Source organism: Lactuca saligna, chromosome 9 (assembly GCF_052625555.1).
Source record: "Lactuca saligna cultivar CGN05327 chromosome 9, ASM5262555v1, whole genome shotgun sequence".
In the NCBI taxonomy this organism is placed as follows: domain Eukaryota; kingdom Viridiplantae; phylum Streptophyta; class Magnoliopsida; order Asterales; family Asteraceae; genus Lactuca; species Lactuca saligna.
The window spans coordinates 48,350,221-48,368,115 of record NC_136425.1 but is presented as its reverse complement, the minus strand read 5'-3'; positions in this window follow the sequence as shown (position 1 = coordinate 48,368,115).

Below are 17,895 nucleotides of genomic sequence, written 5' to 3'. Positions count from 1 at the left end.
GAGCCTGACAGACACAAGTTGCGATGACGCACTTGATGACTATTGAACTCACCACGTGAATATTTGAAATTCACGACGTGAATCCAGAAAAATGGCCTTATAAATAGAATTCAAGGGGCAGTCGAGTTTGGTTGCTCAATCTCTTCTCTCCCACTCCCGATACCCTCTTTAAGCCCTATTTTAACCCACCGAAGCCCTGGTATTATCCCGAGACCTGAAGCGAGTCCAATAGCCCGAAGATTCCGAGAAGTGAAATTCCCGAGCCGAAGCTCTGCCCATGAGAAGCCCGGTTTTTGTGAAGATCTCCCGGTTTCACCAAATAATACTACTTCTACAGGCCGTAGTGTTGTCAAATCATCTTCTGATCAAGTGAGTGTGTAGTTTGTGACATCCCTATTTTCACGGCCAGAAAAGACCGATTTTTTTTATGCTTCATAAAAATCAAAGTACCTCTTTTAATAAAAATGTTGCGGAATTTGTTTCCAGTAAAACATGATAAATACGTTATCAAAGCATTTCCGAATAAAAGTATTTTTATTCATTTTAAAACATTTGGGATGTCATCGTCAATACAGAAACATAAGCATAAACAGAACTTACATTCATTATCACTAGTGATTTATATCTCCTTCGTCTCTCAGTGTAATGTGACTTCATAACAACACATGTGATATAAATAAACTGAGTGTGTCAGGTTGGGAAACCTGGTGAGTACATAGGGTTTTCAACCCATAATAATATAATTATTATGTTTAAACAATCAAACAATCAACCCAATTACCAATCCCCATTATCTTCTTTAGTCTTAAGGATCTACCTTAAGAATCAACTATTCCTCGTTCATTTATTCCTAAGGATCATCCTAAGGAATCGGCACGAAGCCCATCATTGCCATGGTTTACACAACAGGCACTAAGTCTGCATAGTCGCCAGAGGTTAGGCACTAAGTCCGCATAGTCGCCAGGGTTTAGGCATCAAGTCTGCATGATCACCAAGGTTTGGGTATCAAGTCTGCATGATCACCAAGGTTTAGGCATCAAGTCTGCATGATCACCGAGTTTTAGGCATCAAGTATGCATGATCACCAAGGTTTAGGCACCAAGTCTGCATGGACGTCAGGGTTTAGAGTACACCGGGTGAACACATCGTTCACAACACCTACAGGTTGCGAGCCTGCTAGTGTTCCACTGGACTGTCTAGAATAGTCTTTGGTTGTCATCCATACTCTGTTGAATGATGGGGCCATCATTTGGGAAAGGCTTCTCACATCGTCCACCTCTCACCCTCACCTCGTGGTCTATAACACCTCTCAACTCATCATCCAACTTATATTCCATCTATTACATCTACCCATGTTTTACCCCAACATTATCATAGATATAAAAAACATATACAGTTTAAATCATTTAAAACATGTATAAAATCGTTCATCTAGCATAGACAGCAAGTACTCAGATAATATGCACACATAGCACGTAATTTATATAAAATACTTCATATCTATGTGTAAGATGAAAATAACTATGCACTCACAACATGTAATTTATATTAAATACTTCATATCTATGTGTAAGATGAAAGGGACCATGCACTAACCTGAGAGGGTGGTGACTCGGTACTCAGACATCGCTTCATTTACTTTAAAATAATTTCCTTCGACGAAACCTAGTATTATTACCACTAGATTTTAGTCTAATATTTACCATGACTAATTATTAGTCTTATTATTATTATTATTATTATTATTATTATTATTATTATTATTATTATTATTATTATTATTATTATTATAATATAAGCGTTTAAACAATACTTTCCAACCACTATGTACAGACAGGGGCTAGACATAACACGCTACGGGCTGGCCTTGGTGCCTTAGACTCATTCCTACTGGAAGGAAACTCACCTCGTGTGACTGGCTGCTGAAACTTTGAGGAGTGATAAGGAGGCCACAAGGGTGTTATGTTTCTTTAAATAGGGATACAAACCATAAAAATTAGGGTTTCTAATAGACAGCTCCTACTCGTCGAGTTGGTATTCTGACTCGTCAAGTAGGTCACTTGGTTCCCCGACCCGGAGTCGATCCTACTCGACGAGTTGAACCTCCAACTCGTCGAGTCCAAAGATAAAATATAAAGTTTGACTTGAATTAAATGTGTACCTGAGACTCGGTGTTAGAATTCTCCCCCACTTGTCTTAGACTTCGCCCTCGAAGTTTGTTGTCTCTAAAAACAACTCTGGGTAGGGCTCTCTCATCTCCTCTTCGGGCTCCCACGTCCACTCCGAGCCCTTGCAGTGTTGCCACTGTAACTTCACTAACTCCACTCTCTTGTTCCTCAGCTCCTTCGTCTTGCGATCTAAAATCACCACGGGTCTCTCGATGTAGCTCAGGCCATCGTCAATTTGAATGTCCGCAAGAAGTACCACTGTTGAATTATCCACTAAGCACTTCTGCAATTGGGAGACGTGGAACGTGCTGTGGATCTGGCTGAGCTCTGCTGGAAGATCTAACCGATAAGCAACCCGACCCACCTGGGCTAAAACCCTAAATGTACCAATGAACCTGGGGCCTAGCTTGCCCCTCTTCTGAAACCTAATAACACCCTTCCAAGGTGACACTTTCAGGAGGACCATATTGCCCACCTGAAACTCCAAGTCTGAACGTTGCTTGTCGATGTAACTTTTCTGCCGACTCTAAGCAATCTGGAGCCTGCTCCGGACCTGCTGAATCCGCTCTGTGGTTTTGAGTACTACCTCCATACTCCCCATGACCCTCTGACTGACCTCACCTCAACAAATTGGGGTCTTACACTTCCTCCCGTAGAACATCTTGAAGGGAGGCCGGTCGATACTTGAGTGATAGTTGTTGTTATATGAAAATTCCGCTAACGGAAGATACGTATCCCAACTGCCACCGAAATCTAACACACATGCCCGGAGCATGTCCTCGAGAGTCCGAATCATCCTCTCGCTCTGTCCATCCATATGAGGGTGAAAAGCAGTGTTGAAATGGAGACGAGTACCCACATCATTGTGAAACCACTTCCAGAACCTGGAAGTGAACCGGACGTATCGGTCTGACACCACCGGGACAGGCACTCCATGACGTGCTACTACCTCTCGTGTCACAACTAGGAAATTCTATATCCTTATAACTATAGCGATGATTGCAATTGTAACCAAAATTTTGAAAGCATGCTTGGTGTTTATTCAATGACAACAGATTTCATCAAAAAACCCTATACAAACACTTCAATTGGTCAACAAAAGATTGGAAACCCTAAAATTCCAGTTTAAGTCTAATATGGGCTAGGAGTTCCTTATTGGGGCTAATGGACCAATAAGTTTCCAATTTGACTAATTTGGGCTTAGAACCCTTAATTGGGCTCTAATTGGACCCACTTTCATGAAACTTAACATTTTGGGCCATAATGGATCCAAAATGAATTGGTTTATCTTAATAAGCCTTATTCGGCCATAACTAACCTAATTAGCCTTAATGGGCCATAAAACCCATTCTTTTATACAATTTGGTCTGTGAACTACCCTAAAGGCCCAATGGGCCAAAAAATTTGTTTATAAACCTCATAGTCTCGAACCAAGTTTAGAAGTGGGCCAAGTTAATCCATTTCTTCTTCCTTTAGCCTATTTCGGCCCAAGTATGAAAAAAAAGGAATGAAAGATTAAAACAATCCACCTCATTCTTACATGTAGGATAACCAAGCATTATACTCAACATATATTCATGCAACTTCTCATATCTCCATGCAACTATCACCTCACGCCTTCTCTCCCATCTCTTTCTTCTATCTTCGGCCGAGAGCAACACAACACAACACACACTCATACATTTTCAAACTCCCTCACAAACACTCAAGAACATCCCTTCTCATCTATCAAAAATTTTGAGATATCTAAGGTGCTTCAAGAAGATCTTTCACTTATATCACCATCATTGGTAAGTTTTTATTATACATAAGTCTTGATTTCCATTCTTAAGCTAAGAAAAACTTCTTATATGACTTCATTTAGTGATCATACTTCCTAGAAATCCTCTAAGTTCGAAAGTTCTCTTCAAGGAAGTATCTAAGGCCGAAAACCACACCATCTTCTTCCATTATTCTTCAAAACCGAAACCACAAACCCAAGGTGAGTTTATTGATGGGTTTTATACAAACAATCCTATGTGTGCATGCAACCCTAAATTTGGATCTATGTTTTCTCTATTAGATACACAACTTTATGAACACAAGAAGAACCCTAACATACACCTAGGTATTTCGAAATCTATATAGTTGAAAGCATTACATACCTCTTGTTGTTATATTGTAATAACAACACAAATCTTCAATCTCTTTGTCTTGGAAAGCAATTACCACAAGTGTAGTACCTCTAATGGCTCACAAACACCACAAGCAAATGGAGAGGAAAAAGAGAGAGAGGGGAGAGGCAGGAAATCGGCTCTAAGCCTTCTTTTTATCAAGTCGTCGATTTCCCTTAGCCAAGGGGTCTTTATATAAGGTAGAGATTAGGGTTTCAGTCCTTATCCTTATCTAGTTGCTTGCCCACCAAGCAATCCATAAGATAATTCTAGAACCCTTATCCTTGGACGAATTCTATGGCCTTATCCCATTGAATTCGTCCACCCCTTCCTTGGGGCAACCAATGCCCTAATTTGCAACTACTACATAATTACAATTCAGCCCCTCTAGTTTAATTAATTACATTTGATCACAAAATTAATTCTTAATTAATTATTGACCAATATTAATTAAACAAATATGATTTCTCCTTTAATATATTATTCTTATAATATATTAATGAATCATAATAACCACTTTCTGTATTATTTCTCCAGTCAAGTTGCTTTGGTGAAGGCAACCCAAAAGGACCATGCACAACCGGATCAAGTACGTACCAAATATGGTTACAGGATTAGACACTAATCCAATAGTCTCCCACTAAGATAAGTCTAGTAACCACAATTGTAAGTATAACTCAATTAGCAATCGTAGCTCTCAAAGACATTGTCGAACTCTGATCTTATCAGTAACCTGTCCTTTAGATAAGGGATCATACATCCCTCTGTTTTAGATATCGTGCAGGCAATCTCATGGAACATAGTCATACTTATTGTCCAGTAGTTTGTTTCTCGATCTCATGTTCATTTGACATAGAACTTAATTGAACACATCAATTCAGTCCTGATCGGGCCCGACACATAAGTCAAATCAAATCATCGAGGGGCCGTGATATAGCTTTTACCCTCTTAGGATAAAAGAAACAGAAAAACTTCGACTTATATGCATTTACTACTCACTAATCAAATTATACACAATAATGCGTTTTATGACATCAATTTACTGATGCGGTTTCACATTATCAATGCACAATCAATTAGCAAACAATAAACCATATATATTGGTTTTAAGACCATATGATATTATCGTCTTGCGATCATTTGCAATAGATTCCATGAAGCGATTCTAGCAAGTGCGAGTTTATTCCAATGCTTAAAACTTATTCATAAGCACTCATGAACGTTGTAACAAACCTTTGTTATGTCTAATACCTTTCAGACAGTATACAAACCAATTCATGACAGTTTTCATTCATACCTACTTCCAACATATGAACGACTGTGGACCATTTGAATAATTCGATTATTCTTAATTATCTCAATTATTCAGGAAGTCAGAACATGCAAAGCAAAATAATAGTCAAACAATTAACATAAGACAGTGACTATACTAATAAATAACACTCATTTATTTAATCATCAAATGTCAATTACAATTATCTATTACATATTTCTAAACTATCTAATCCAAACTAACATTGTCCTTCAGCCCAATGCTCCTAGCGTGCTGCAAATGCTTAACCCTACTCAGTCCCTTCGTAAGCGGATCTGCTAGATTATCCTCTGACGATATCCTCCTAACTATGAGGAGTCCTTCTTCTACCCGATGTCTAATAAAGTGATATTTTCTATCGATATGTTGAGATTTACCATGATCCCTCAGTTCCTTGGTCAAGGCAACTGCACCTTCATTATCACAGAAAATTTCCATAGGCTCCTTTATGGCAGGTACCACTCCAAGGTCTCCAATGAAGTTCTTCAACCATATTGCCTCCTTTGATGCTTCGCTCGCTGCAATGTACTCTGATTCGCACGTTGAATCAACTACGGTTTCTTACTTGGAACTTTTCCATGTTACTGCTCCTCTATTAAGGGTAAAGACCCAACCCGACTCTAAACGGTAGTTGTCCCTGTCGGTCTGGAAACTAGCATCACTATACCCTCGCACCTTTAAGTCATCACTCCCTCCGAGAACTAGAAACCATTCCTTGGTCCTCTGAAGGCACTTAAGGATATTCTTGATTACGGTCCAATGTGCTCTGTCGGGGTTCCCTTGATATCTGATGACCATGCTCAAAGCGAAGGCCACATCAGGGCGAGTACAAGTCATAGCATACATTATTGAGCCAACTGCGGAAGCGTAAGGTACTCGACTCATCTCTGCTATCTTGGCTTCGGTACTCGAACTTTGAGTCTTACTCAACTTGGCATTACTTTGGAGCGGTACCTCTCCCTTCTTCGAGTTTTCCATACTAAAATGTTTTAGTACCTTGTCCAAGTAAGTATTCTGACTAAGTCCTATTAGTCTCTTACTTCGGTCTCTCACTATCCTTATTCCCTAAATATAGGAAGCCTCTTCGAGGTCCTTCATAGCGAAGCACTTCCCGAGCCAGGACTTAACTTCCTACAAAGTCGGGATGTCGTTTCCTATGAGTAATATGTCATTGACATACAATACGAGAAAGCTAACTATACTCCCACTGGCTTTGACATACACACATGATTCATCTTCACTTCGTACAAATCCAAACTCTTTAACTTTCTCATCAAAGCAAAGATTCCATTTGCGAGATGCTTGTTTAAGTCCATAAATGGACTTCTCAAGCTTGCACACTCTATTAGGATGCTTCGTATCGTCAAAACCCTATGGCTGAGCCATGTAAACATCCTCATCCAATTTCCCATTAAGGAAAGCGGTTTTGACATCCATTTGCCATATTTCATAATCATGAAATGCAGCAATGGCTAGCATCACCCTAATAGACTTAATTTTAGCAACTGGTGAGAAGGTCTCATCATAGTCAACTCCGGGAGTTTGAGTAAAGCCCTTCACAACCAATCGTGCCTTATATGTGTGCACATTCCCATCCATGTCTGTCTTCTTCTTGAAGATCCACTTGCACCCAACCGTCTTACGTCCGGACACATGGTCAACCAAATTCCAAACTTGGTTGTCATACATGGACTGAATCTTGCTATCCATCGCCTCTTTCCATTTCACAGACTCCGGGCCTGCCATGGCTTCCTTATAGCTATTAGGTTCATCTAGATTTACTAGTGTACTATCACTAATATATGTGTCCCCTTCGGTAGTAATATAAAAAACATACAACTGGGGTTGAACTCTAACTCTTTCGGAACGTCTAAGAGGTAAGGTTTCGTCAATCGGTTCAACCGGAGTTTCCTCCTTGGGTTGAGCGCCAACGTTAGAGGTTCCTTCATTGTTCGACTCTTGAATCTCTTTAAGATTGATTTGCCTCCCACTGTCTCCTTGGCTTATGAGTTCTCGCTCTCGGAAAACCCCTCTCCTCGCAACGAAGACAACATTATCACTCAGTCTATAGAAGAGATATCCAAATGATTTCTGCGAGTAGCCGATGAAAATACATCTCTCACTACAAGGTTCGAGCTTTTCATGAGTCTCTCGTCTTACAAAAGCCTCGCAACCCCAAACCTTGATATGTGCCAACGAGGGAGCTTTCCCTGTCCATATCTCGTTAGGTGTTTCAGTAACCTTCTTTGTAGGGACTAAGTTAAGGATATGGGTGACAGTCTCTAAGGCATACCCTAAGAATGAGATAGGTAGTGAAGCACGACTCATCATGGAACGAACCATGTCCAACAAGGTTTGATTACACCTCTCAGCAACACCATTCAACTGGGTGTCCTAGGCGGCGTCAATTGCGAAACTATTCTAAATTCCTTGAGATAGTCGTAGAATTCAAGACTTAGGTACTCTCCTCCTCGATCGGATCGAAGCATCTTGATTTTCCTGCCCAATTGGTTCTCCAATTCTTTTTTAAATTCTTTGAACTTTTCAAAGGCATCTGACTTGTGCTTGATTAAGTAAATATACCCATATCTACTATAATAATCGGTGAAAGTCACATAGAAGCGGTTTGCGTCCCTTGTGGTGGATCTAAAGGGCCCACACACATCGATGTGTATGAGATCCAATAAACCCTTACGCCTTTCACAAGTGCCAGTGAAGGATGACTTAGTCATCTTTCCAAGTAGACAAGACTCGCACACATCATCATCCCTAAGGTCGAACGACTCCAACACTCCATCCTTTTGGATTTGGGCTATGCATTTCTTGTTAACATGTCTAAGACGACAATGCCACAAGCATGCTTTATCCAAACTATTGGAAGAATCCACGCACAATACATCATTTCCTAAGTTATCTACAACCATGACAGTTTCATAAATTCCATTACAAGGCAATGCTTCAAAATATAAAACACCATTTAGATAAGCATAAATTGAATCTTTCTTATTATCAAACGAATATCTAAATCCTTGTCTAAACAAATCATGAAATGAAATGATGTTTCTTGCCATATCTGGCGAATAGCAGCAATTATTTAAATCTAAACCTAATCCATTACTAAGTGCTAAATAATACACTCCAATCTTGGTGACAAGCGACGATCTTCTGTTCCCCATGACTAGATTTATTCTTCCACGCTCCACGTCTCTATCTCTTCTTAGTCCCTGCAGATCAGAACATATGTGAAAACCACATCCTGTATCAAGAACCAAAGAAATAGCATGTGATGAATCATTAGATTTAATTGTGTAAATACCTGCGAAAGATGGCTTGATCTTCCCATCCTTGATGGCTTGCAGATATTCCGGGCAACTTCTCTTCCAGCGTCCTATTTTGTGGCAGTGGTGGCACTCTGCCTCCTTAGGATTTGAGTTGGGCTTAGCAGGACCAACTTTGGTTCCACTAGAATAGGTACCATCTTGGGGCTTTCCCTTGTGGTGGCTCTTTGAAGGAGCCTTCCTCTTATTTCCCTTCCCATGGCCAATAGCTAAAACGGGAGCAGTGGGTGGAGTGGGAGTTGATGCAACAGACTTGTCCTTGAGGTTGCTCTCAACAATCCTTAGGAGCCCTTGGAGTTTGCTTAAGGTGACATCTTCTTTGTTCATGTGGTAGGTCATCCTAAATTGGTTGTAGCAGTAGGGTAAGGAGTGAAGAATGATGTCGATTGTCAAATCTTCCCCAAAGTTAACATTTAACTTGCGAAGACGATCAACATACCTTTGCATCTTTTGCAAATGCAAGGTTAGGGACTCTCCACTCCCCATCTTAGCGGTGATCATGTTGGTGATGATCTCGTAGCGCTCTTGCCTTGTGCTTTGGTGGTACCTTTCCAGCAAATCTTGGTGCATTTCATAAGGATACATGTCCTCATAGGAATTTTGGAGTTCAAGATTCATAGTGGCCAGCATAATGCAATGGACTTTCATTGCATCACGCTCATGGGCCTCAAAGACGACAATTTCTTTGGGAGTAGCGATTTCCGGATTGATCTTTTCAAGCTTCTCGTCGAGGACATATTCTTTTTCCTCGTAGCGAGCAATCATGCGAATGTATCTTATCCATTCGTTGAAATTCAATCCATCGAACGTCACCTTTTGACATAGGCTCATTAGCGAGAATGAACCAGCAGCAGCATTATTGGCATTTGCGTTAGACATCTACAAATAGAAAGGAACAAAGTTTGATTAGAATTGAATCCATAAACACCCAAAATGAGAAATTAGGGCTAGGATCCAACAACATTATTTACACATTAGAAAAGGGATGTCGTAATCTAACATGCAAATAATTTGGAGGTAAGTGAATGACGATTCACTAATTCTTCACCATGAAAAACATCAAGGCATAGGTTTCAAATGTATTGAGAATTCCTAGATTTCCTTTTGAGATTCATTGAACTTTTCAATGGCATGTTTAAATCTCGATATGCCTTTCTCGTTTGTGACTGGGATGCTGAGAATCACAAAGCGGGTATGAATAACCATGCAAATGTACATGGTGCCCTTATTGGTACAGTCACCTATTCGATGTGTCGGTAACCACACACGCTCCATTGAACTATGACAAACAATGAGTCACCCTTTTCCACCTTTGCTTAGAACCAATTAGTGTGCCGGTTAACCATACACGCTCCACTAACTTCTTAGCAAGGGTGCAAAGTGTAATTTCATGGGATTGCATCAATTGCTTTTGCCTAAAGTAACTAGGATTGAGAATTTTGTAAAAACGTTTAGTTACTTTATATAGTTTCATTATACTTATTAATGAAGAGAGGATTACCCTATCCTACCCGTTCGACTAACGACCTTCCACCAATCAAGGAAGCGATGGGTAAGAGTGGATACCCATTAAACGACCAATTTATAGGCCATAACCTTATCCCCCCCCCCCCCCCCCCCCGGCGTATAGATCGGCTTTGTGAATGAGGCCTACTAACGGTAAGACTATCATTTTTAGTTATATATATATATATATATATATATATATTAATCTTGTAATAATATAATAGTATAGGGTGTATTTTAAACATTTTTTAAATACTAGGGTTTTAATTTCAATTTAATTTTTTTGAAATTTATAACCTTTAAAATAAAATTTTAAATATTAAAACTCTTGATTTAATAATTATCTAAATTAAACAACTAATTTGAATTACTAAATCATAAAGGATTGTCTTAAATTAAACAATTAATTTTATCCTAATCCCTTAAATCCCTCTAGATTTCGAAAATTATGGGATGGGATAATTCAAAATCTTTAATTACCATATTTAATCATTAAAAGATAATTACACGATATGGGATTATCCAAATCCCTAAATTTTAGGATCTTGTCTTGGGGAGGAGGCATATCTCGAAAATCCTAGGGTTTGCAAACCCTATATTTCGAAATCTTCGGCAAAAAGGAAAGGGTTTGAAAACCCTTATCAAAAATTTGAAAACTAGGGTTCAAGAACCCTAATTTCGAAACCCTTTCCTCCTAGGGTTTATTGGCCATAAACCCTAAAGTGTCAAATTCATACAATTGTATAATTCTAACTGAAAACAATTTAACCATAAGCTCTGATACCACTGATGGGTTTTATACAAACAATCCTATGTGTGCAAGCAACCCTAGATTTGGATCTATGTTTTCTCTATTACATACACAACTTTATGAACACAAGAAGAACCCTAGCATACACCTAGGTATTTCAAAATCTATATAGTAGAAAGCATTACATACCTCTTGTTGTTATATTGTAATAACAACACAAATCTTCAATCTCTTTGTCTTGGAAAACAAGTTCCACAAGTGTAGTACCTCTAATGGCTCACAAACACCACAGGAAAATGGAGAGGAAAAAGAGAGAGAGGGGAGAGGCAGGAAATCGGCTCTAAGCCTTCTTTTTATCAAGTTGCCGATTTCCCTTAGCCAAGGGGTCTTTAATCTTTATATAGGGTTGAGATTAGAGTTTCAGTCCTTATCCTTATCTAGTTGCATGCCCACCAAGCAATCCATAAGATAAGTCTAGAACCCTTATCCTTGGACGAATTCTAGGGCCTTATCCCATTGAATTCGTCCACCCCTTCCTTGGGGCAACCAATGCCCTAATTTGCAACTATCACATAATTACAATTCAACCCCTCTAGTTTAATTAATTACATTTGATCACAACATTAATTCTTAATTAATTATTTACCAATATTAATTAAACAAATATGATTTCTCCTTTAATATATTATTCTTATATTATATTAATAAATCATAATAACCTCTTTCTGTATTATTTCTCCAGTCAAGTCGCTTTGGTGAAGGCAACCCAAAAGGACTATGCACAACCGGGTCACGTACTTACCAAATATGGTTACGGGCTTAGACACTAATCCAACATTTATACCCCCTTGTTTTTTGGGGGGAGAATACAAGTGTTATGTGTTGATCTAGGTGTGTATGCATGTTATGTGTGATTTCTTTGGCTATTATTGTGAAAAATGTGATAATACTTTATATATTTCGAAATCTATAGTATAAATGAGAAAGACTTATAAATAAAAACATATTAAACAACATACTTCAAGGATCTAAGTGTTTTTATGTATAAGAAAGGAAAAACAAAGCAAAAGATGGTATAAGTATCATTTTTGCAAAAATAGCAAAGTATTTGGGAAGAGGATGACATATTCAGTTATATAAGGATGAAAATGGTAAATACTAGCTTATAATTGAGTTTTTATGATAATAATACTTTTCAAGGGGCCAAAAATATAAATTCTAGCATTTGGGCCTAAATAATGGGCCTCACGGTTTTGGGCCCAAAATGCGAGAATTGTAAACACTAAGGGCTAAATTATGATTAATGCGAAACTCGAGTACAAAACTGGAAATGGGTAGAAATCAAGGCTAAAAATGACATTTCTTGTTAAATTGGACTAAAAATGCAAAGTTTTGGAAATTAGGCCAAAAATGTAAAACTTACGGAATTTGGGCCAAAAATGTAAACTTTTTACAATTAAGGGCTGAAAATGTTCAATATTATATTTTTGGGCTGAAATCACAATTTAAATAATGTTTTGGGCCGAAAATGCCAACAAAAACGAGTTAAGGACCAAAAATGCCAATTTTCATAAAAAGGGACTAAAAATATCATTTTTATTAAGAAAGGGGTTGAAGATGTAACTTTATATGAAAAATGGGCTGAAATGGTCAAATAAATATTTTGGAGTTAAATATGTTAACATTTAAACCATTTGGGCCAGAGATGTAAATTTTTACAACATATGAAATTAAAATTTGTATATTTCCATAAAACAATGTTATCGTTAAAACTTAAATGTTGGATACTTTCATAGAATAACTAAGTGCTCTATGTAAAACAAACTGTATACTACAATTAATATCTACAAATGGATAAACAATACGATGATTGGGCCTAGTATTCCCATTCGTTCTTATTGGGCCTTCGTGACCTAATTACACGATTATTGGGCCCAATATAATCAAAACATGTTTATTGGGCTTCCGGTGACCAAATTACATGCCTATTGGACCCTCAATGGTTTTTACATGTTATTGGGCCTTAGTGACCCATTTTCATTGCTAGTATGGTCCAAATCAATCAGATGCCCGATGGGCTAGCGTGTCCATAAGCATACTCGATAGCCTCTAAATGACACACATGATTAGTGGGCCACAGTTGTCCTTTTTCGTGTTTGTTAGGCTTTATTCATATTCATATAAATATCAAACGGGTTGTAATCAATGTTATTCATATTCGTGGGGTAATAATTTGGATTTAGTGAGAAATATCGGTCGGCACCAACGAGTGTTCAGTCGTAGCCTGTAGTTATAATCAGAGTCTCCTAGAGGGAGAGCAAGAGTTTGTGTATAGATCTATACGGGGGTGACTCCCCCACACCTGAGTTGTTCGCTACAATTAGACTCGGCAAGTCTAAGGTGACAAAATCTTGATCAAAACCGGCATTGCAACAATGCCAAGACAGATGAAATAGTCATTATCATGCATCGTTATAACGTCTCACGTAGAGATCCATTACCATTTCATCAATCATGGGAAATCAACTTCATACATGGTAGTTATTCAATGTGGTTCATGCGATAATACAAAATCATACTACTGTTTTGAATCGGAAAATATCGGATTTCCCGGGGAATTTATATCATTCATTTAACACATCAAATACAATAAAATGAGCGCTTTTGGGATAGTCATACAAATATACATGTTTTGAAATCACGTATACATTTGCATATATTGGATCATCACATCACATCGTAACAAATTTTTATTTCAGAAAATATCGGATTTTCTGGGTTATACAACGATACAAATCAATTTTATATCAAACATGATTATGAACTCACCAACATTATATATGTTGAACCGTTTTCAAGTAACTTGTATTCTCATGTAACAGATAAGCAGAAGATAACTATTTAAAGTATTAGGATTTCATGTTTTGTGACTTTTATACGTTATAGATAGCTATCAAGAGTATTAGGATTTCATGTTTTGTGACTTTTATACGTTATAACTATGTAATAGTTGTTCAATGTACTTGATGTGAACTATGGCAGTTGTACTATGTAATGTTGGTGATGAATGTCTTTGTTTCACATATATTCATTGTAATGGTATTTAATTGCTAGTCACGCAATCCCTCAGACGTTTCCGTCGTTTGGTTCGAGGGTGTGACATCCCGCACATAAATCTTGGCCAACTTCTCGGCCGAGATGCTCTCCTGGATCGGTATAAAATGGGCGCTCTTGGTCAACCGATCCACGATGACCCGTATCGAATCCACCCCAGTGCGATCCTGGGAAGCTTAGTAACAAAATCCATAGTGATATCCTCCCATTTCCACATGGGAATATCTAACGGTCGCATCTTGTCGTGGGGCCTCTGGTGCTCTGCCTTGACCTACCTGCAGGTCAGACATCTCTCCACATACCAAACTATGTCCCACTTCATGCAAGGCCACCAGTAATCGGGTCGAAGATCTCTGTACATCTTTGTCGCCCCTGGATGGATGGCGAATCGAGACTTGTGGGCCTCATCTATCAACACGTGTCGTACTCCCTGCCAGTACGGTACCCAGACCTTCCCATGAAGGGTTAACAATCCTCGACTATCGTAATCAAACGAAGCTATTCGGCCCACTATCCTCTCGCCCTTTTGGCGCTCTTCCTTTAGGCCTTCCACCTGCGCCTCCCTAATCTGCACCAGCAGTGGAGTAATCACTATCATCCTCAGACAAATATCTCGGATCAGAGCCGCTACCGCCTTGCGGCTCAGGGCGTCGGCCACCACGTTGGCCTTGCCTGGGTGGTAAAGGATCTCACAGTCGTAATCCTTTACCACATCTAACCACCGACGCTACCTCACATTCAGATTCGGCCAGGCTGATCCATGAGGTACCTCAAACTTTTGTGGTCCGTGTAAATAGTACATCGGACACCGTAGAGCTAATGCCGCCAAATCTTGAGGGCGAACACCACTGCCCCCATCTCCAAATCATGTGTCGGGTAGTTAGCCTCGTGACGCTTCAACTATGTAGAGGCATAAGCTATCGCATGCCCCTGTTGCATCAGCACTACTCCCATACCTGTGATCGAAGTGTCACAGTAGACTACAAAGTCATCTACTCCTTCTGGCATGGTAAGAATTGGTGCCTCACACAGTTGCTGCTTGAGTATCTCAAAGGCTGCCTGCTACTCAGGACCCCAATGAAACACCATTGACTTCTTGGTCAGTCGGGTGAGCGGAACTGCTATCTTTGAAAAATCCCGAATAAATCTCCTGGAATACCCTGCCAAACCCAGGAAGCTCCGAATCTCGGATGTAAACCTCGGGGCCTCCCACTACATCACGACCTCTATTTTGGCCGGATCAACTAATATAACCTTCTGGTTGACGAGGTGTCCCAAACACTGCACCTCGCGCAACCAAAACTCACACTTGGAGAATTTTGTGAAAAGTCTTTCCTCCTCAAGGTCTCTAGCACCTCTCTCAGGTGCTCCCCATGCTACTCCTGAGTCTTGGAATACACCAAGATGTCATCAATGAATACTATCACAAACCGGTCCAACATCGGTCTGCACATGCGGTTCATGAGATCCATGAACGCGGCTGGAGCGTTGGTAAGCCCAAACGACATCACCATAAACTCATAATGACCATAGCGGGTCCTAAAAGCGGTCTTTTGCACATCATCATCTCTGACCAACACCTGGTGATAACCGAACTGTAGATCAATCTTGGAGAACCAAGATGCTCCCTGAAGCTGATCGAACAAATCATCTATCCTCGAGAGTGGGTAATGGTTCTTCACCGTTACCTTATTTAGCTCCCGGTAATCTATACACATGCAATGCGACCCATCATTCTTCTTCACAAACAAGATCGGGGCTCCCCATGGAAAACTGCTCGGCCTGATAAAACCTTAACTAGAAGCTCCTGCAGCCACGTAGACAACTCCTGCATCTGTGGAGGAGCTAGCCGATATGGTGCCTTGGTTATCGGAGCCGCACCAGGGACTAGGTCGATTCGGATCTCAACCTGTCTTTCCGAAGGTATCCCAGGCAAATCCTCTGGGAACACATCCGAATACTCTCGTACTATAGGTACGTCATCGACTTTAGTCTTACCCTTATCTTGGGTATCCATGACATACGCAACCCGCACAATGTTGTTGAATGTGACGTCTCTCTCTCTCTCTCTCATTGTAGAAAAGAAAATTGGTCCGTGTTGTGGCCTCTCGCCCTGAATCACTAACTCTCCCCCACTAGGAGTGCGAACTCTAACTAATTGCTACTCACAATCTATCACTCCCCCACTAGGGATCAACCAATCCATACCTATAATAACTTTATTCCCTCGCAATGGAATAGGAACCAAATCCACTGAGAACTGCTCATCAAATAACCGCAGTGTACATCCTCTATGAACTCTCGTGACCCTGATGGTCCTATCATCAGCTATCTCAAAGTCAAGGGGGCAATCTAGCTCCCCTGGAGCTCTGCTAAATCGCTTGCTAAGCGCAAGCGACACAAATGATCGGGTAGCCCCCGAATCAAACAATACCATAATTGAAATGTCGTTCACTAAGAATGATCCAATAAACAACACAAAATATGAGCAATAATAAAAAAATAAATAAGAGGTAATGGAGAAGATACATACCCGTAACCACATTAGGAGTTGCACGTGCCTCCTCTACTGTCAACTGGAAGGCTCTACTGTTCACCACTAGCATCTCAGCCCGGACCCGACGGCCGTCTGTAATACTCAATGTAGCAGGGGTGGGTGCCATCACCTTCCCTACCACTGCCAAAATCGGACATTGGGACCTCTTATGGCCCTATGAATGCACCAAAAGCAAATCAAATCAGATAATGCGGTGATAGTAGTAGTAGAAGCAACAGTACAATCTCTGCTCACGTGTCCTGTTCAGCCGCATTTAAAGCAGCCCGAACTCCCTACCCTACACGTCCCCTCGTGCGACCTGCCATACTTGTTGTAGCGGCATCGGCCCTGTTGCCCCTTCCCTCTGGAATCTATCTTGGGCTTCTTACCCAAGCCCTCCGTGCTACGTACCGACTCTGGCTTCTTCTTCCTCTCCATCTCCAAATCAATCTCTCTCTTTCTCTCTCCCTAGCCCTCGCTATCATATCCTACAGTGTCTTGCAGCTGGATCGGCTCACAAACTGGCGGATATCACTCTGCAACATCTCATGATATCGGGCCTTTTTCATCTCCTCGTCCGCCGCATATTACGGAACAAGAAGGGCCCTCTCCCTAAACTTGGCAGTAATCTCCGCTATAGTCTCTGTCGTCTGCTGGAGGTCCTAAAACTCGCTAGTAAGCTGCTGCACCTCAATGACGGGTGCAAACTCGGCCCTGAACTTGGTCGTGAAATCGCCCCAGGTCATTGCATCCAACACAACATCATCACCAATAGCTCTTCCAACCTCTTCCCACCAATCTCGTGCCCTATCTTTCAGAAGACAGGATGCCAATCTGAACTTGTCCCCCTCGGGACATCTGCTGGTGTGGAACGCGTTGGCTACATCTGCCGGTGTGGAACGCGTTGGCTACATCTGCCAACCATCGGGTACTAGCAATGGGGTCTCGAGCCCCATGATAATCAGGAGCTCCACAGACTCTGAACTCCCAGAAGGTGAGCGTGTGCGACCCCATCAT